The sequence below is a fragment of the Eurosta solidaginis genome, chromosome 5, assembly GCF_040869045.1.
Source record: "Eurosta solidaginis isolate ZX-2024a chromosome 5, ASM4086904v1, whole genome shotgun sequence".
Lineage (NCBI taxonomy): Eukaryota > Metazoa > Arthropoda > Insecta > Diptera > Tephritidae > Eurosta > Eurosta solidaginis.
This window is the reverse complement of record NC_090323.1, coordinates 22,688,593-22,711,345: the sequence shown is the minus strand read 5'-3', so window position 1 is coordinate 22,711,345 and position 22,753 is coordinate 22,688,593. Positions and strand designations below refer to the sequence as shown.

The 22,753-nt window shown below is 37.3% G+C and overlaps 1 protein-coding gene and 1 long non-coding RNA gene across 15 annotated transcripts in view; one reads left to right on the top strand and one right to left on the bottom strand.

Annotated features, from left to right (window-relative positions):
- The window catches only part of LOC137252482 (uncharacterized), a 613,814-nt gene that overhangs the window by 381,071 nt on the left and 209,990 nt on the right, over positions 1 to 22,753 (bottom strand). The gene's annotated exons all lie outside the window — the stretch shown is intronic.
- pHCl-1 (pH-sensitive chloride channel 1) overlaps positions 1 to 22,753 on the top strand; it is a 241,606-nt gene that overhangs the window by 97,993 nt on the left and 120,860 nt on the right. For all 14 annotated transcript variants that reach the window (XM_067756714.1, XM_067756715.1, XM_067756706.1 and 11 more), the window contains exon 2: positions 1,965 to 2,077. The gene's annotated coding sequence lies outside the window, so the exon portion shown is untranslated. The remainder of the gene's footprint in view (positions 1 to 1,964; positions 2,078 to 22,753) is intronic.

Sequence of the window (22,753 nt, the reverse complement as noted above, 5' to 3'; positions counted from 1 at the left end):
AGTTGAAACTGCAGCCTCAGCTTCACTTTGTAATGTATTTCTGCATCCTCATTCCTAAAGTTTGCAAGTGATTCAGGAATCGCAGATACCTTTCTGAATTCCACCATTGCGTTGCGTTCTATTTTAACTGACTGTCACGATTTTATGCATTTATTTGACAACAAATCCTTAGCAGTATCACTTGTTTCATAGATAAACAAAGTGAACGAGAGGCTAAGCTTTAAAGCGTTCCTACTCGGGCGCCATCTGTGAGATGAGCATTATTGAAGGCTGGGCTTTAACTTACTTAACAATGAACATACTTCCTTTAACAATGAATTTTTATTATTTATTTGTTAATAGTGAGGGAAAAAATATCAATAATAAAAACGAGGAGATAATGGCCGAACTTCCCTACTTGATGTGTGCCGAAATGCAACCCTGTTAAAAAAAAATGTCTTCGTTATACAGTTCAGTAAGTTTAGGTAAAATACTGTATGAATATTGGAACTCGAGATACCCAGCTACATATTGCATATTGTCGGCGCCTGTCAACAACTAAAGTAACAAAAATCGACTTTTTGGAAATTTTTCGGTTTTCATTATTACAGAAGACAAAATTTTCTACAACTTTTCAAATGGTTTGTTGAGGGCCGCTAAGATGTAATCTGATTGGACGAACATGCCGCCACCCGGCACTCACAATGGTTAAAAATGTATCCGCGTGGAAATTCCCTCTTAATCCAACCTAATTTTAGAAAATTGTTTTTCAATTTTTAAAAGATACAAACTTCGTCTTTTTAATAATATGATCGTTGCAGTGTGTACATATTAATGATGGGTAGGGCTAAGAAGTAGTTTGATTGGGTATGATTTACTAGATTTGAATATTCATAGGGCTAACACTTATTAGAGTCCTATCAAAGCTAAGAGAAACAAGTAAGGAAGTCTAAGTTCGGGTGAAACCGAACATTACATACCCAGCTGTACACTTGAAATGCTGCTGTTGTTTGTTTTGTGTGCTTAATAGTGTTACAAGGCTGCGCAATAATACACATACATATGGTTCTATTCTGAATTAATTTTTCTTCGAGTTACGGCTCCCGAAACATAGAAAATTGCTTAGTCATAAAAGGGGCGGTGCCACGTCCATTTTTTTTTAATTTTAAATTTCTCCTATTTATTGTTATAAATCCACTTGGGAAATGAAATACTATTGATATAAAGCTCTTTTTTGCAAAGATATAGCTTGTCTTATTTGTCCACGACCCTTTTAAAAATCGTGTATATAAAATTGGGCGTAGTCCTTAAGCGATTTCGTTAATTTTTCTTCATAGCATTCCTTATAGTAAAGGCAACCTCTCTGCCGAACTTTGTTACGACAGGTTTAACGATTTTTGATTTATGATTAATAATATTTGTAAAATTGATTTTATCACAAGTGGTCGGTGGCCACGTCCATTTAAAATTTTTTTTCAAGAGTCTCAATATCAGTCCACACGTAAAATTTCAACATTCTAGGTGTATTATTTACTAAATAATCAGGTTTTTTGTGTTTTCCAAAATGTTATATATATAAAAAGTGGGCGTGGTTATCATCCGATTTCACTCATCAATACCAATCTATTCTGGGTCCAGCTAAGCTCGTGTACCAAATTTGGCGAAGATATCTCAATATTGACTCACTTTATAGTGTTAACGGACAGACGGACGGACGGACAAACGGACGGATGGACGGGCATGGCTCAATCAAATTTTTTTCGATACTGATGATTTTGATATATATATATCTCGATTCCTTTATACCTGTACAACCAACCGTTATCCATTCAAAGTTATAATACCCTGTGTACAAGTACAGCTGGGTATAAAAATTATATATTTTCTTTTATTTTTCTTAAATTATTTTCTAGTTTAATCCGACTAACTACAAGTATTAAGTTGCAAAACTAAATAATATATACATATTTCTCCTATATTTTCAGCTCACTCATTTTCTTTAACGACCTCACCACAAACTTGCAGCAGATGTCTATTGTAGTACCACCCTAAAGCCAATTTCAAAAGCTTGACTTGCCTGGGCTGTGCGGCCACTTCGGTAAGTAGAAAGAGTCATAAATTATATGAATGAATATATATGTACATAAGTATTTGCTTAAGTATGTATATTTGTGTTAAACGTAGAATATTCATTTGATGCGTGCAAAAGCTACTCACTGACAAAAAGTCACGAAAGCGCGATTAAAATCAATAAATCGATGAACTCAATTAAAATTGGATATTAAAAATAACTTTAGCGCTTTATGAACGCAAATGAGCGTGCGATAACAAAAAAAGGTCAATAAGAGACGAGAAATTTTGTGAAATATGAAATTCACTACATTTTTGGTTGCTGTTAGGTTTTGGGGAGTGTTAACGATGCTGATGGTTCTTTGCCCGTTTATAGATGCGGTACGTTCTGGTAACAAGCACCATTAAAGTAAAAGCCCGTCCATCTCGGGAAGGATTTAATATGACCACATTTCTAAGCCATCCCTCCCCGACCCTCTAGCTCCATGGAACTTGAGGTCGCCAGAGCCTCAGCTGCTAAAGCAACAGGATTCGCCACAGGTAGGTGACGTTGGCAATTGTGTTGGAGAAACTATAAATTGTGCTGGCAACCCCTTAAAACCAATCTGAACTCAAGTAGAAGTCACTCAAAACCCAACTGGACAAAAACACAGGCACAAATTCATAGTCAAAAAAATGCTGAAACTAACGCTATATGGAAGGTACTCACAAGGCACAGGGTGGTGCCGATTCGTGTTCTGAAGGGAAATGCGCCCGAACGGCGTTCCAAAACACCTGGTGCTCACAGCTGAGGCGGAGGTGTGGTGCAGTTACAAAAATAACGATACCCTCCTCACCTCAAAGGGGAGACAGGGTGATAAATAGCTTAAAGGCGTCAGCCTCGTGTTGCATGCAAAATCGCGGTTGGCTTACGCCATGACGGCATCACGTCCTCAATAGTGGGCTAGCAGGATTACTACCTACCGACTTACAAGGTTAGCAAAGCAACACCACCTCCACGAACTTCACGTTACACAGTAGGAAGTGGACACTTCCCTTCGTAGGTGCGTAGCGGGAATTAGTAGTGAACAAATTTTTCTTTATTCTAGTTATTATATTTCTGTCGCAGTCAAAAGGGATAAACTTCAAATATTGAAATTAATTTTATTTTTGCTTTTAAATTTTTATATATATCCATCTTTAGATAATTCACTTTTGTTGCATCCACACACTTACATTCAATAAATAAGCCCCCGGTGGACAACTCATTACATATTTATGAATTTATCAGTTTGAATGTGGTGCCATTAATTCGATTTTAACACATTCAGTGCCAAATAATTAATGTAATAACAAATCCAAAGAGACATGACATCACAATAAAGCGTGCACAAATGCACTGAAGTACAGCAACAATTATACAATAAATAACATAAAGCGATATGTATTCAAATTATAGTTCACATTGGTTATAAATTTATATTCTATCACAACTATAAAACCACAAATGTGCGTAGATAGAAATTTGCCTATGTTATGCGCCTGTAAGTATGCCAGCTCCATAGAGCCTTACGTAGTACGACAGGCATTTAGCGTATGATGTTTTGAACGCGTACACACACACGCGCGCACACTCCTTTATATGCATTCACGCATATATGCTAATTTAAATAATTATGTTTACGCCATTTCGTGGTGCTAATATCAGCGGTCAGACAACTTTACCTACATATGTACATATAAATTATTGTCTCTTTGTATTCACATTGATGTTATGACACAAACAATGGTAAGCGGTTTACTACTGCATATATGTACATACACACATGCACACATCTAATGATATATATTGGCTTTAATAAATTAGCTGACATTCCCCCAATAACAACAACAACTACTGCTGTATAAACCCCCTAATTGTTGCATTGAAATTGAATTTATGTACTTAATTTGCAAGTGCACTTTGCTCTTTAGCTCTATGCTCTCTCTTCCCTGCTCCTTGCTCCTTGTTGGCTTACGATCTTTTTATACCTTTCATGAACATGAAATGGTATATTAACTTTGGTCCGATGCTTGTAACGTTGAGAAATATAGAAGATAGACTCACCATAAAGTATACTGAATTCATCAGGGCGACGAACTGAGTTGATATAGCCATGTCCGTCTGTCCGTCCTTCTGTCTGTTTGAACGCAAACTAGTCCCTCAAATTTTGTGATATCTCAATGAAATTTGGCACAAGGATGTATTTTTGTATTATATTAGACATTTGTCGGATCCGGTACGATCGTACCACTATAACATATATCTCCCATACAACCGATCGTTCAGATAAGACGATGTTGGTCATTCCTGTCGCAATTTAGAAATTATAAACGTAAAACTCGATGATGTATATTCTAATATATCATAGAAGATATCCTAAAAAAATCACTTTGATCGGAGCTATATATAGTTATATCCCATACAACCGATCGTTCAGATAGAAAGATTTTTGGCCATTTCTCCCTTAATTTAGAAAGTATAAACGTGAAACTCGGTGATATATATTTTAATATACCATATACGATTTTCTGAAAAAGTCACTTTGATCGGAGCTATATATAGTATATATCCATAAAACCGATCGTTCAGATAGAACGATTTTTAGCAATTTCTCCCTTAATTTCCAATATAAAAACGTTAAACTTGGTGATATATATTATAATATATCATAGAAGATTTCTTGTAAAAATCATTTCGATCGGAGATATATATAATATATATCCCATACAACCGATCGTTTAGATAAGGTATGTACATCTGTTCACTATATATTTCTTATCTTATACATCCGATTATTTGGAGATTACGAACGGGATAAGATTATTGTTAAGCCCCATTCATGAAAGGTATGAAATCTTCGGCACAGCCGAAGACCGTCCCGTCCTTAGTTGTTTTGCTTAATTTTCAATGCCTTTGTCTGAAAATGTTTTTGATTTTGCATTCTGTTTAGACGTGATTAATGGCATTGCCCTTTCGTTCAATTATAATGTGCTTGGTAAGCTCTCAAATGACTTGAATGTAATTATCACGTATGTGAATAGTGCTAATGTGAGTAACCGGATGCTTTATAACGAAATTAATTAAGCGTATATAGAAAAACATTCTGATTTAATTTGTTAGTTTTCTTAAAAAAGTTTTGTAAAGATTTATAGCTCTTGATATTTGAACCCAGGTATATATTCAATGGTGGCACTCGAACGTCTAAGGACTGGTACAGAAAGTAATGAGTAATGAGAAAAAAATGTTTGAAAGTTTGAAGTTGAAAAAACTCACAGGATTATCCTATGACACTGCTCCAAGAACGGTATTGCACTTCAGGGAAAGCTTAGAGAAGGACAAGGCAAGAAGTGGCCAACCAAAGGGATCATCAGACGGCCAGTAGAAAAATGATGTTCTATCTCTAATAAAGAAAAACCGATCCATATCAACAAGAGATGTTTTCCAAAAAGTCAAAACACACAATGCACAATCACACGAATCAAGCGGACAAACACTATTAAAACCTACAAAAAGAACTTCTTCATTATTATCTTATATTCTAACACCCAGGGGTCTCGATCCACTTCTTCCCAAAGCGCTTTCCAGCACGTGAGCTTGCTTTGCTTCCTTTGTATGCTTCCGACTTTTCTTGAGGCTTGCCGCGCGAACTGGGTGCTATCCTTCGCATCCTCTGGCATATTTTCCGCAGCTCCGCGATTTCTTTGTTCCGCCAGTATTCCTGCTTTCTTCCTCTCCATGGTATAGAGAGATTGCAAGAGTTGCGAAGACAGTTGATTGTCTTTTCAACCGTCTCTTCCGTCGCACTGGAATTGTTGATTATTCGTCGGGCATCCGCCAGTACTGATGCGGAGAACGTGGTGAAGTCGACTTTGAATCCATCCAATGCTATTGTTTTGCGTGACCCGTTCGTAATCTGCCACTGACCGGGATCGTTAAGGTGGAAAATGATGTAGCTATGACTCTCCATCCAGCAGCGGTCAGCAGCAGGCTATCTGAGACTAGTGTTATATTGGGGTTCGAGTATCCAAAGCCTGGTCGTCGGTATGTAGGGATCGTGCCAGTGTTGAGCACGTTCAAACCGACCCTGGCTGCCATCTCAAGGACTAACCTTCCACGGGTGTTAGTCTGCGGTATTCTCCATTAGACGGCTCTTGCGTTAAAGTCTCCCGCCAACCAGGTTACTAGTTAAATCCCTCAGGTCGTTTTCAATAAGTTCAAGCTTGACCCTCAACGTTTGAATGGGATCATTCGGGGACTAGTAGCAGCTTACTATTGTGGTATTTTTAATTAATTAATTTATTTATTTATTCGTAGTTACGCGGACGTAGCCTTGTCCGGCAACATGATTCGCAATATTGGCGTTTGCATCTGCCATATAGATTGCGGCGGTGCCGGTGTTCTCGATGTGCCAATCATTGCGGGTGCTATAAGGTTCGCTGATGACAACGCAGTTAGCTTTATGGTTTAGGATCAACTGTTATAGTAGCTCATCAGCAAGCCTGCTCCGGTTTAGGTTGCCTTGGATAAAACCAATCACTATTGAGTTGAGATATTGGCCTTTGCAACAGCGAGTGCCGCTCTGAAAATGCTGCATGCTCCAGATCCAGTGACATGCCGAACATTATATACTCAGCGTGGGCTTCAATTGCACATTTCATTTCAGATAAATTACTTTTCTACATAACACGTGGCACCACCCGTTTAAAAAAAAGGTCTACCTATTTCCTCTTACAATAAAACTTGATAAGTGAAATATTATTGATTCAAAACTATTTTTTTTTTAAGTTATAGCTTATTATTCTAGTCTACGACCCTTTTAAACCTTCTAAATTTGTTTTATATCTAAGTTGCCGTGGTCTTTAACCAATCCTGTCCATTTTTACTAGAAATATTTTCTACTATAGGGGAAATTTGTGTACCCAATTTTATTACGAAACATAGAAAATTGTCATTAGTTATAAAAGGGGCGGTGCCACGCCCATTTTTTTAAATTTGAAGTTTTTCCTACTTATTGTTATAAATCCACTTGGGAAATGAAACACCATTGATATAAAGCTCTTTTTTGGAAAGATATAGATATAGCTCAATATCAGTCCACACGTCAAATTTCAACATTCTAGGTGTATTATTTACTAAATAATCAGGTTTTTTGTGTTTTCCAAAATGTTATATATATAGAAAGTGGGCTTGGTTATCATCCGATTTCGCTCATTTTCAATACCAATCTATTCTGGGTCCAGGTAAGCGCGTGTACCAAATTTGGTGAAGGTATCTCAATATTTACTCAAGTTATCGTGTTAACGGACAGACTGACGGACGAACATGGCTCAATCAAATTTCTTTTCGACACTGATGATTTTGATATATGGAAGTCTATATCTATCTCGATTCCTTTCTACCTGTACAACAAACCGTTATCCAATCAAAGTTAATATACTCTGTGTGCAAAGCACGCTGAGTATAAACATATTAAAGTCAATTTGAGCAAAGAACAAGATAATGCATGAAAATAGTTATTATTTAATTTTTCACAAGCATTTTTCGTTTCAAATCTCCCACGTATATTTAGCACAAATATTGCATAGCTTACAGCCATAAGCCACAACTGATTAAGCAAGCCACTCACCTTGACCAGATGACCCAAAAAGCAAGGTAATCCTACCCAGCGACAGCACACAATGCCATATACTGGCTACTTAAAAAAACACGCAGTTTCCTATTTTGTAAATTAGCATCCTACCTTTAACACAGCGCGCTTGATTACCACGCACTTAGTATTGTGTAATGAACTATAAAAATATAAATACCAAGTAAGGAAAGCTAAGTTCGGGTGTAACCGAACATTACATACTTAGCTGAGAGCTTTGGAGACAAAATAAGGGAAAATCACCATTTAGGAAAATGAACCTAGGGTAACCCTGGAATGTGTTTGTATGACATGGGTATGAAATGGAAGGTATTAAAGAGCATTTTAAAAGGGAGTGAGCCATAGTTCTATAGGTGGACGCCATTTCGGGATATCGCCAACCAATTCAATTACCATGTTTCATCCCTTTTTTCATATTTGGTATAGAATTACGACATTTTTTTTTTCATTTTTCGTAATTTTCGATATCGAAAAAGTGGGCGTGGTTATAGTCCGATTTCGGTCATTTTTTATACCAGAATAAAGTGAGTTCACAATTTTTGTTGTTGTGTTCAGATAAGTACGTGAACTAAGTTTAGTAAAGATATATCGATTTTTGCTCAAGTTATCATGTTAACGGCCGAGCGGAAGGGCAGACGGTCGACTGTGTATAAAAACTGGGCGTGGCTTCAACCGATTTCGCCCATTTTCACACAAAACAGTTATCGTCATAGAATCTATGCCCCTACCAAATATCACAAGGATTGGTAAATGTTTGTTCGACTTATGGCATTAAAAGTATTCTAAACGAATTAAATGAAAAAGGGCGGAGCCACGTCCATTTTGAAATTTTCTTTTATTTTTGTATTTTGTTGCACCATATCATTGCTGGAGTTCAATGTTGCCATAATTTACTTATATACTTTTACTTATTTTAACAAAAAATTTGATTAAAAAAATTTTTTTTTTAAGTGGGCGTGTTCGCCATCTGATTTTGCTTATTTTTATTTAGCACACAAGCAGTAATATGAGTAACGTTTGTGCCAAATTTCATCATGATATCTTCAACGACTGCGAAATTACAGCTTGCAAAACCTTTAAATTACCTTATTTTAAAAGTGGGCGGTGCCACAACCCTTGTCCAAAATTTTACTAATTTTCTATTCTGCGTCATAAGGTCAACCCACCTACCAAGTTTCATCGCCTTATCCGTCTTTGGTAATGAATTATCGCACTTTTTATGTTTTTCGAAATTTTCGACATCGAAAAAGTGGGCGTGGTTGCAGTCCAATTTCGTTCATTTTATATAGCGATGTGAGATGAGCGCCCAGGAACCCACATACCAAATTTCATCAAGATACCTCAAAATTTACTCAAGTTATCGTGTTTACGGACGGACGGACGAACGGACGGACATGGCTAAATGAATTTCTTTTTTCGCCCAAATCATTTTGATATATAGAAGTCTATATCTATCTCGATTAGTTTATGCCGTTACGGATTGCCGTTATGCGAACAAAGTTAGTATACTCTGTGAGCTCTGCTCAGCTGGGTATAAATGCATGTAAGTAACTCATTTGTGACAATGCGCCTCTTGTACCTTTGCCATAATTGAAACGCACCTTTAAAGGCTACTCAAAGCGTACATTCTTACAATTGCATTCACTTCTTTTTTTTATTTATTTGTATGCGTCCCACTTTTGCACTTACCACAGCCACTGACTTACTTACATGATCTGCTTTAGCAGCAACTGGTACACTAACATTTAGTGCTTATCATTAATTCAATATGGCAAATGCACGTTCTGCTACAGCAACAACAACTATACTGAACTCACACATACGCAGGCAATTGCAATTGACATTTACCAATCAGCAGGCAATTCATCGATTTCCGCACAGTTACTTGTACTTTTAAAAGCTCCAGCGGAGTGTGTGTGAATTGTGGGTTAGTAGGAAGCGAGCAAAGTAATCGTTTTACACCGTGCAACAAAGGTTCACTTGATTTCGTCGCCTATGAATATATAACATTTGTATAACTTATCATAAAACAATATAACATGACACAAAATTGCGTGGTATAGCATAACATATCATTATATAACATAACATTAAATAAAATAACGCATAAGCTAAGGCAAAATAACACAATATAACATAAAGCTGCATAAGAAAGCATAACACGCATAATATAAGTAAAATTACAGCATAAGTTGGCATAACATAGCATAACGTAACATAACATGACATAACATAACAGAACATGACACAAAACATTACATATCAGAACACGACATACAACACAACACAGATAACATAGCAAAGTATATCATGTCATAGCAAATAATGATGTTATAGAATATCGTAGCATAGTACGACATTACCAAATACCAATACCCAACATAACGTAATATAAAATATTACACTGTTATATAGGAAGAAATATAAGAAAAATAAAATTAAGCACTAAAATTAAAAAAATTCAGGGCACAACATAATATATATATGGAGAAATATTAATATTGTTAACAAAGAAATGTTGCTCTCTGGCACATATTAGGGATTGAAGGGGTTGATAAGCGCAGTACAAAGCTTTATAGCTTCAAAGCTTCCACAACTCAATTGTCAAGTTCACCTACGCGAGGGGAATCCAGTTACAAATATGAGTGTGTCATACATATATTTAACAGGCGAGGCTTTGGCGACCCCAAGTTCCTCATGGAACTAGGGGGTGGGGAGGGCGAGATAGCTTAGAAAGTTTAATGTCGTCATATTAATCGTTTCCAAGATGGTCGGGCTAGTACCTCAATAGTGCTTTGTTGCCGGAACGTACCGGATCTGTATCCAGCAAAGGACCATCAACGTCGATAACACTCCTCAAAGCCTTCGGGTAGTGTCTTTATCGTTAATACAACACCAACAACAATGACCTATTAGGTTCCTTATACAAAAATTTTGTCTTTTGCGATTCATGTGAGACCTCTAGAAAGCGGCCAAGACCTATGTGTAAGACTTCGGTGGGGCTGAATGAATCCCCAAGGTAAACCCCCTTAACGCTGATGGGTTTTTAAAGAGGTATGGTTTCTCAGTATAGCTCTTCTTAAACCATCACACACTTCTTCATTCTTTAGTCACTTCACAACAACAACACAAGTTGGTCAACACAATATATAGTCGCGCCGCATTTGGAATAGCCTCAAAAATACAGTTGGGAAGTCATCTAAAACCTCTTTATGTAATTGATGGACTTATCACTGGAGTGCTTCCACTTCAAAGGAATAACCTATTGTACCACATTTCATTACACTGCCTTAACTATGCCGATGGGCCTCAAAGAGTAAGTGTTTCATTAGTTTAAATAGCCTGTATGTTGTCAGAATCTTATACCTGCGATCCTTTAATCTTTTTCTCATAAATGCGACTGTATGTTTGACACAACCAGATGCCTCGAATATATATCTAGTTAATGAATTTGCAGTGACGATAAACACACTTTTTTTATAATCAAATGCCATACGAGGAGCGAGTTATCACACAACGTTTATTCAGTGTAGCCCCGGATCTGAAATGCTTAAACTCCTCTTAGCAATACCGCGCTGTACCCACGCTAATCCCTCATATTGTGATATGTAATAGTTCATAATGGTTCATATTCTATTAGTTATTCTGAATTTAGCCTTTCGGCTAGACTATGCGATTGCTCAAACCACTAGTCTTTACGTGACTAGAATAATGGCATATAGCTTCGAGCGAATAGGTTTTTTAATGTACGTAGTGAGTGGCCGAGGGCGAAGTACCCGCTGTCTTCAAACAAAGAATCGGCGTATTCGCGCCGTAACTGATATAAGTTCAAAAATGTGAAGGATTTTGTTTATTAGCAGCATAAACAACGTCAGCTTAGAAACCGAATGGAGAACAACTCTCGCAACAAGGAAAGTGCTCGCTATAAATTTGCGATAGGTATAATCCTGATGTGAAGCTCGAAATTCAGTTGTGAGGATTTACAGACCCTTTCGTGATGCCAACGGGGTGTGCCGTAAACAGTTTTACGACGAACTCTATGAGCTTTACACAGATATGAGTTGAGCGCAACAAATAACACCACAAAGGTTCCGCCGAAGAGGTCATGTTATGCTAATTGATGCAGAAGCTCCAGGCCATAAAATATTCAAAACAGGTACCGATCAAAAAGGGCACGGCTTCAAAAAAGATATTCGTTTCAAAAAGGTGCTCTGTTTTAAAGAGTATCCGGTTCAAATAAGTATCCGATTCTAAAAAAGTTTTCAGATCTAAAAAATTACCCGGTTCTTAACAGGTACCCATTTACAAATGATTATGGAAATAATGGAAAAATACCAGGTTTAAAAAGGTATTCGGTTCTGAAAAAATACTCGATTAAAAAGAAGTACCCAGATCTAAAATTTAACCGGTATAAAAATTTACCCGATTCTGAAAAACTACCTGGTACAAAAAATTACTCGGTTCTTATAAAGGACTAGGTTGACAAAAGTAACGTAAAAATAACCGTTTCAAAAAAGTATCCGATTTAAAAAAAAGTTACCAGTTCTGAAAACGTACCCAGATCAGAAAAAGTACCCGGTCCAAAAAATTATCCAGCTCTATAAAGTACCGCTCTTCTAAAAAGTATTCGGTTTTGAAAGTATTACCCAGTGCTTAAAATGTATCCATTTCTGAAAATGTACGCAGATCAGAAAAAGTACCCGCTTCAAAAAAGTAACTAGTTTAAATAAGTACCCGGTTCTAAAAAATAGTACCCAGTTCTGAAAAGGTACCCAGATCCGAAAAAGCAGCAGGTTTTAAAAATGTAACCGGTTCGTATGAACTGCTCGATTATTTTACACATTCGCCACAATATCATAAAATAATATTACATAATTTCGCTTTTATTTGAAAGGAATATGGAGAAATATTAATATTGTTAACAAAGAAATGGTGCTCGACACAAGCATTTTAGCTTCAAATCTTCCGCAACCCAATTATCAACCTCACCTACGATTCTGAAAAAATATCAAGTTAAAAAGAAGTACCAAGTTCAGAAAATGTAACCGCTATAAAAATGTACCCGATTCTGAAAAAGTACCTGGTACAAAAAATTAGTCGGTTCTGTAAAGGATCAGGTGGAAAAAAGTAACTTATAAAAATAACCGGTTCTAAAAAGCATCCGGTTTTGAAAAAAGAACCCTGTTCTGAAAATGTACTAGATCCGAAAAAGTACCCGCATTAAAAAATTATCCGGCTCTATAATGTACCTGGTTGCAAAAAGTTAACTGGTTTAAATAAGTCCCCGGTTCTAAAAAGTACCCCATTCTAAAAAAAAGTACCCAGTTCTGGAAAAGTAATCAGATCCGAAAAAGTAGCAGGTTCTAAAAAGTAACCGGTTCTGAAAAACTGCTTGGTTCTTATATACAGTTCAACAGTTGCATAAATATCGATTTCAACATTATTACTGTTACTTTGAAACCAAATGCGCCCACCGCGACAGGAAGCACAAGTCGAATGCACCTCACATACATATATACAGAAGTACAGCGCATTCAACAACTTTCCATTTGAGAGACAAATGAAAAATGTTAATTTTCATTACAAATGCCAACGAAGGTATTCAAAAGGGATTTATTTACTTGCTAGTTGAATGTAAGGCGCATTGAATTAGAAATAGTTGGACGAATATCGATTTTCTATTCACTCTACAATATAAACCGCATACATATGAACCTTTTTACATTTATAACTGCAATAATATATATATAGTTTACAGGAATGACCTCCGTACGCAGCTGCACGAGTTCACATAGGTCGCTTTTCTGTTAGCCATCCACACCTAATTTACTGCTTTACACTAACTTGCTTTTAAAACACATACATAAACACTTATATAGCTTTTTATTACATACTCACACACCTAGATATCTATTTAGCTGCATATGTACATATTTGTGTGAAAAAATTCCCACCAGAGCGGTAAATCAGTCTACCAAAGCGACCATTGGACACGGAAATATCATACATTGCTTGTTATTTCCAACCTGCGTTTCACTCTCCTACTCTTCTTTATCTGGGCTTGTTAAGTCGTCAGACCTTTTTTACATTGTCGAAATTGCAGAAACATGCAAAATTTGCCACCATTAATGGGTTGTGGGAAACTACAAGACCGTTGTGACAGTAATTCAACGGTCGTTTTGGGGTTTTATTTTCGCTTTTTAAATTTCCTATTTTTTATACTCAGTTGAGCAGAGCTCACAGAGTATATTAAGTTTGATTGGATAACGGTTGGTTGTACATATATAAAGGAATCGAGATAGATATAGACTTCCATATATCAAAATAATCAGGATCGAAAAAAAATTTGATTGAGCCATGTCCGTCCGTCCGTCCGTCCGTCCGTCCGTTAACACGATAACTTGAGTAAATTTTGAGGTATCTTGATGAAATTTGGTATGTAGGTTCCTGAGCACTCATCTCAGATCGCTATTTAAAATGAACGATATCGGACTATAACCACGCCCACTTTTTCGATATCGAAAATTTCGAAAAACGGAAAAAGCGCGATAATTCATTACAAAAGACCGATAAAGCGACGAAACTTGGTAGATGAGTTGAGCTTATGACGCAAAATAGAAAGTTAGTAAAATTTTGGACAATGGGCGTGGCACCGCCCACTTTTAAAAGAATGTAATTTAAAACTTTTGCAAGCTGTAATTTGGCAGTCGTTGAAGATATCATGATGAAATTTGGCAGGAACGTTACTCTTATTACTATATGTACGCTTAATAAAAATTAGCAAAATCGGAGAAGGACCACGCCCACTTTTAAAAAAAAAAATTTTTTAAAGTAACATTTTAACAAAAAATTTAATATCTTTACAGTATATAAGTAAATTATGTCAAGATTCAACTCCAGTAATGATATGGTGCAACAAAATACAAAAATAAAAGAAAATTTAAAAATGGGCGTGGCTCCGCCCTTTTTCATTTAATTTGTCTAGGATACTTTTAACGCCATAAGTCGAACAAAAATTAACCAATCCTTTTGAAATTTGGTAGGGGCATAGATCTTATGGCGATAACTGTTTTTTGTGAAAATGGGCGAAATCGGTTAATGCCACGCCCAGTTTTTATACACAGTCGTCCGTCTGTCCTTCCGCATGGCCGTTAACACGATAACTTGAGCAAAAATCGATATATCTTTACTAAACTCAGTTCACGTACTTATCTGAACTCACTTTATCTTGGTATGAAAAATGAACGAAATCCGAAACGAAAAAAGGGATGAAATATGGTAAGGTAATTGGATTGTTTTATTGACGCGAAATATAACTTTAGAAAAAACTTTATAAAATGATTGTGACACCTATCATATTAAGTAGAAGAAAATGAAAAAGTTATGCAGGGCGAAATAAAAAACCCTTAAAATCTTGGCAGGTATTACATATATAAATAAATAAGCGGTATCCAACAGATGATGTTCTGGGTCACCCTGGTCCACATTTTGGTCGATATCTGGAAAACGCCTTCATATATACAACTACCACCACTCCCTTTTAAAACTCTCATTAATACCTTTAATTTGATACCCATATCGTACAAACTCATTCTAGAGTCACCCCTGGTCCACCTTTATGGCGATATTTCGAAAAGGCGAACACCTATAGAACGAAGGCCCACTCCCTTTTAAAAATACTCATTAACACCTTTCATTTGATACCCATATCGTACAAACAAAGTCTAGAGTCACCCCTGGTCCAGAAAGGCCCACTCCCTCTTAAAATACTCATTAACTCCTTTCGTTTGATACCCATATTGCACAAACGAATTCGAAACGGCGTCCACCTATGGAACTAAGGATTACTCCCTTTTAAAATACTCATTAACTCCTTTCGTTTGATACCCATATTGCACAAACGAATTCTAGAGTCACCCCTGGTCCACCTTTATGGCGATATCTCGAAAAGGGGTCCACCTATAGAATTAAGCCCCACGCCCTTTTAAAATAATCATTAACACCTTTCATTTGATACCCATATCATACAAACAAATTCTAAAGTCACCCCTGGTCCACCTTTATGGCGATATCTCGAAAAGGCGAACACCTATAAAACGAAGGCCCACTCCCTTTTAAAAATACTCATTAACACCTTTCATTTGATACCCATGTCGTACAAACAAAGTCTAGAGTCACCCCTGGTCCACCTTTATTGCGATACCTCGAAAATGCGTCCACCTATAGAACTAAGGCCCACTCCCTCTTAAAATACTCATTAACTCCTTTCGTTTGATACCCATATTGCACAAACGAATTCTAGAGTCACCCCTGGTCCACCTTTATGGCGATATCTCGAAACGGCGTCCACCTATGGAACTAAGGATTACTCCCTTTTAAAATGCTCATTAACACCTTTCATTTGATACCCATATCGTACAAACGCATTCTAGAGTCACCCCTGGTCCATCTTTACGGCGATATCTCGAAAAGGCTTCCATCTATAGTACTTAGGTCCACGCCCTTTTAAAATACTCATTAATACCCTTCATTTGATACCCATATCGTACAAACGCATTCTAGAGTCAACCCTGATCCACCTTTATGGCTATATCCCTAAATGGCGTCCACCTATAGAACTATGGCCCACTCCCTCATAAAATACTCTTTAATGCCTTTCATTTGATACACATGTCATACAAACACATTCCAGGGTTTCCCTCGGTTCATTTTCCTACATGGTTATTTTCCCTTATGTTGTCACCATAGCTCTCAACTGAGTATGTAATGTTCGGTTACACCCGAACTTAACCTTTCTTACTTGTTTTTTTTTACTTTATCAAAACATTGGAAGTGGTGTTTTGGAATGTAGCGGAATTAGGGGAGGATTTGAGGAAAGCTTTATTGAGTAATTGTTTCAAATTTTTATACCCAGCTGAGCAGAGGTCACAGAGTATATTAATTTTATTCGCATAACGGTAGCCCGTAACGTCATAAACTAATCGTGAAAGATATAGACTTCTATATATCAAAATGATCTGGGCGAAAAAAGAAATTCATTTAGCCATGTCTGTCCGTGAACAAGATTACTTGAGTTTTTTGAGGTATCTTAATGAAATTTGCTATGTAAATTCCTGGGCCCTCATCTCAGATCGCTATTTAAAATGAAGAAATCGGACTATAACCACGCCCACTTTTTAGATATCGAAAATTTCTCAAACCCGAAAAAGTGCGATAATTCATTACCAAAGACGGATAAAGCGATGAAACTTGGTAGGTGGGTTGACTACTAAAAAAATGTTCATATTTATACCCTGCCCGACCCAAAAGTGTCCGCTAAAAACGTTGGCGATAACAGTTTTTTAAAAAAAAATTTTTTTTTGGGTATGCGTAGTGGAACTTTTTTTCCTGAGCCCAGATACTATCGAAAAATCGATGGCGCTATATCGGTTAATAAATCAACCCAGTCTAATGGGTGTGGCACCGTCCACTTTTAAAAGAAGGTAATTTAAAAGCTGTGCAAGCTGTAATTTCGCAGCTGAGTATATAATGTTCGGTTACACCCGAACTTAGCCTTCCTTACTTGTTTTTACATATTATTTTTCATTTGTATATGTTCCGCTTTATGTACTACAAACGCGGCCAATGTTTCCTAAAGTACACGTTTTCAAATTTGTTTAATTTAGTCAATGGGTCAACATAACTTCGCTACGCTATTTTTGAGAGCACTGCTATTTTTACTAAACGAAAACGTCGGGATAACGAGTACCAATGCAAGACCAATGAGATTCGATAGGTTTCTTAATGCAACACAAAGCTTTGTAGCTTGAAAGCTGCCCTAGCTGCTAAAGCTGCACTGACCACTTCACCTATACGAGGTGAATGATTTAACAACAAACAAATATTAAGCAGGTGACCCAATGACACTTAGGGTAGGAGTTGGTAGACATTCGGGCTAGAGCCTTAGATAGCTGTGGTTGTAATTGTTTTAAATCCGACAAAGGACTATTAACATCAGTAAGACGCTACAGAATTTTCAGGAAACTCCTTCCAAAAATCCACTACGACTCTCTGGGCCATCCTCAACTACTTCTGCTTTCATTCCTCATTCTTATTCCTGTCCTTCCGTTATTCTCTTTATTACCACTCCTCCTCTCATAATACTTCTTTATTCAGCTCCCAAGGTTATTCCTATTCACTCTACCGTTTCCAATCAATCTTCTACTCAAATATCCTCATATACGAAATATATATCTTATAAATATAAATTGTTGTATGTGTGTGTGTAAATGAAGCAACAAATTTATTCTCAATGCCTCTGTAATTATTTGAAGGGGGAGTTCAATATTTCCGAGGCTTGTTGTTATATTTCATTGGAGTATGGTTTTACGTGGCGGGTCCCAAGCCCAGCGCACAACCCGCTCAGCGGGGGTGAAATTATTACTTGGCACGTTTATATAGCGAGCCGCTTTCTCCAAGACAGACGCCCGCTTGCAGCCGCACCTAGAGGTGTACAGACGCTGCCGATGAAATCTCCCCCGGCTAGCCCTTAAACCGATTATGTCAGAGTGGCCTAGCCAGGTTGTCGCCTTCTCACATTAGCTCACCGCTAAACGCGTGTTTAGCGGCTACCCAGAGGATACTTGGCCGCAAGCGACCGGCAGTAGTGAGCTGCTTGAACCGCATGCAAAAGAATCGCTCTGGCCATTCCCAGGTGAATGGCGGTCAGAAGCTTTCCCCACTTTCGTGGACTTCTACACACGGCCCCACCTCCCTGGAATCTAAGTGTTCTTTGCCCAGTCCACAAGAAGGGGGATACTGCAAAATGCACCAACTATCGTGGAATCAGCCTTCTTAATATCGCATATAAGGTCCTTTCAAGTGTATTGTGCGAAAGATTGAAGCCCACCGTGAACCGGCTGATTGGACCTTATCAGTGCGGCTTCAGACCTGGTAAATCTACCATCGACCAGATTTTCACAATGCGCCAAATCTTGGAAAAAACCCGTGAAAAGAGAATCGACACACATCACCTCTTCGTCGACTTTAAAGCCGCCTTCGACAGCACGAAAAGGAGCTGCCTATATGCCGCTATGTCTGAATTTGGTTTCCCCGCAAAACTTATACGGCTGTGCAAAATGACGTTGAGCAACACCATCAGCTCAGTCAGAATTGGGAAGGACCTCTCCGAGCCGTTCGAAACTAAACGAGGTTTCAGACAGGGTGACCCCTATCGTGCGATTTCTTTAATTTGATGCTGGAGAAAATTATACTAGCTGCAGAACTTAACCGCACTGGAACAATATACTATAAAAGCGTGCAATTACTGACATATGCTGATGACATTGATATCATCGGCCTAAACACCCGCGCTGTTAGTTCTGCTTACTCCAAGCTGGAAAAAGAAGCGGTAAAGATGGGTTTGATGGTGAATGAGGACAAAACGAAGTACCTGCTGTCAGCGAGCAAAGAGTCAGCGCATATGCGCCTTGGCAACCACGCTACTGTTGGCAGCCATAATTTCGAAATAGTAAAAGACTTCGTTTATTTGGGAACCAGCATCAACACTAGCAACAACATCAGCACTGAAATCCAGCGAAGAATCAATCTTGCCAATAAATGCTACTTTGGACTAGGTAGGCAATTGAAAAGTAAAGTCCTCTCTCGGCGAACGAAAATCATACTCTACAAGTCACTTATCGTACCCGTCCTGCTATATGGGGCAGAAGCATGGACCATGACAACAGCAGATGAAGCGGCTTTGGGAGTGTTCGAGAGAAAAGTTCTTCGAAAGATTTATGGACCTCTACGCGTTGGCGATGGCGAGTACCGAAGAAGATTTAATGATGAGCTGTACGAGCTATACGCAGACATCAACATAGTCCAGCGAATTAAAACGCAGCGGCTGCGCTGGCTAGGCCATGTTATGCGAATGAAAGATGATGCTCCGGCCAAGAAAGTGTTTCTATCGGAACCCGCCTATGGAAGCAGAGGTAGAAGGCGGCCCCCACTTCGTTGGAAGGACCAGGTGGAAAACGATTTAAACTCCCTTGGTGTGACCAATTGGCGCCGGTTGGCGGAGCGAAGGAGCGACTGGCGCGCCTTGTTGGACGGCCATAACCGTTTAGACGGTTAAGCGCCAATTAAGTAAGTAAGTAAGTTCAATATTTAGTTTATAGATTCCATATGTGAACTAATTTAGATGGGAGGGATAGAGAGTAGAAGAGAGAGTAAGAGTGAGAGTGGAGATAGGAGAGACAGCTGGAGTGGATATAAGAGTTGGAGTGGGAGTGGAAATGCGAGTGGATGTGGGAATGGGATTGGGAGTGAAAGGGAGATTTAGAATGAGAAGGGAATGTAGATAAAAGCAATAAAGAAAGGACAGGAATAATAAGGAGAAATGGAAGAAAAATTAAAATAATTGAAGTCTATTGGATGATATAGAGAGTGATAAAGTGAAAAGAAGTCCAATTTTTTAATACAGGGCAGGAGAACGTCTACCATGATTGCTGGCACTAAATATTATTTAGTTTTTTTTTTAGTATTCCTATCCTACCCTTATTCCTTCTATCTTTAATTCCTACTTATGTGCTTACCCATACCACTCCGAGAACTATTCCTATACCAAAGCCCTTTCCATTCTCACTCCCGCTTCCATTCCCTTTCCTACTCTTACTCCCACTGTCACTTCCAAACCCATTTCTACTATCAAACCCATACCCACTCCCACCAATTTGTCACAGTACGCTTTATTCAGTGACTCATTTTGTTTGGTTGATTTTCCAACAGGGTGGATAATTGATGTATATTGGAACGATTTTCCGTCATCCCTTTGTCAAATTTTGGTATCGAGAAAACCCAATTTCGGCATTGTGCCATCATCAGTGCGTTCTGATCTGTTGTTGTTGTTTGTCTTGTATTTATGGTTCGTAGCTACATTAACAGGTTTTGTCAAAATGGATGTTCGTATAAATATATGAGCATGTGCCGAGGGTTTTACTGATCGATTTGTGTGGCTGACTGAAACAGGTAGAAGTCAGTAATTCTAGTCGTTTGCCCTTCTTTGTGGGTATTTTGCCTTGGTACGTTTATTTTTTTATGTTGATTTGTTCATGTGTCTCAGTTGTAACTCTGTGATTACTTTGTTTCTTGTAAACAAGTTTTACCGGCTCAAATATTGCGTCAGAATGGTGTCTCGAAACCAAATTGGACTAGGGATGACGGAAAATAGTTCCAATATACATCTTTATTCATTCTCGTTTGTTGATGTACGGGTCAATAGTTTGTTTGGCCTTTCCCGCTAACATATCAATGAGTACAAATATATGATTTCGAGTGCAATTTGTATATGGTCTTACCTCCAAGATCTCTACCAAACCCAATGCAAAATTTTATATCACCCGCCGAGTTTTCCCCAGGGTCTCCTAAACATTACTAAAACGCATTTTTTCTACTCTCTGTTTTCGGAAAATCTGGAGCCCGTGGAAATTAGGCATCTGGCTGTTTGTTACCAGCATAAAAAAGGTATGTTAAAAAACCTTAGAGTTTCAATAATCGCTGGGGAGGATGATGCATGGGTTTAACTGATGTGATATCGCAGCAAACCATAATATCATAATCAGTTGGAAAATTTGAAGTGCCTCATTTTAAACGAAAATACTTCTGCTAAGCCCTGGATGGTGTCATTGAAATTTTTTTTTCTCTTTTTTTATATCATTAAAAATCTTCTCTAGTTTCTGGCAAAAGCTATATATTTAGTGCTCATGAAACTAAAGCGTCTACTTAGCTATTAATAAAATAATACGCGGTACTTAATTTCGCTCAATTTTTAAATAAGCACTTAGTGTTTGTCATTTTCATTTGTATTCAGTAAACAACGCACACACATACCTTCAACCATTTAATAAATATACTGAAAATGATTTTTCGTCCCTCTTAGTTATAATTTAATTAATTTTGCAATTTGTATGCAATTCAATGATGTCATTAAATGCAAACGAGTGATGCTTTACAATTTTTTTTATTTTTAAATACAAATTTGCACATAAAAATGCAACATTAATTCTGTCTTTATATCTTTTATTTCTCCTTTATATATATTAATATCTGTATGCATGACAAATAATCAACAACAACAGTTTACTAAAACAATTTCATGGATATATTGTTTTGTGTTGCAAAATACTACACAAGCAACAAAAACAAAACTATTCAATACAAAAATAATAAGCTGCAAAAATTGTATAAAATTTGCAAACTGCATTTGTTTGTGTGTGTGTGTGTGCGTACTTACAATTTTACACTTCACAGAAACAATGATTATTTACATAATTTGTCATATTTGAGTGCATTCATTCGAGTTATTTGTTGACCCGAAGCATATTTTGCTGTTGATATTAATGAGTGTGTATGAATGTGTATTTTTTTTTTTTTTTTTTTGTATCATCAAATAAACAATTATATCATTAATATGCGTATATTAATTCACTAATCGTTTAGCATGAGGGCATATTAATAGCTGCAATTTATATTGTGTGATAAAGCAAATTGAATTGCTTAGCAGTATTCATCGAATGTGACAAATCATATTTTGTAAACATGCATAAATTATTTAAAAAAAAAAATGAGCCTACAATTTGTTTGGTTCTGTGATTAAAATTCAATTGAGGAAACAAATTTTTAAGATAAATATGCCATGAGCTTGGAGAGGTGAATTATTTCACATGAGCCTAAGAGTATCTCAATTAGTTTCGTAATTGTAAAAATCTAAAAAATGATCATAAAAATTCCTCCGTATTTATCTCCGTCCATGGCTTTGGTGGCAGCCACTTAAATTTGTTTTATATTGAAGCTATTGGGAATATGTATGTAGCTATTGGGGATATGTATATAGGGACGTGCTCTATCACTCAAAAATATATGCCGAGGGTAATAAGTTGGCAAAATATCATAATTCTAGCCACAAATCATACATAAAGAAGCATTGGAAAAACTTCGCTCAGGCTGGTTCATATATACATGTATGCAGTTTTCCGGTCATATAGAGATATCAGGTA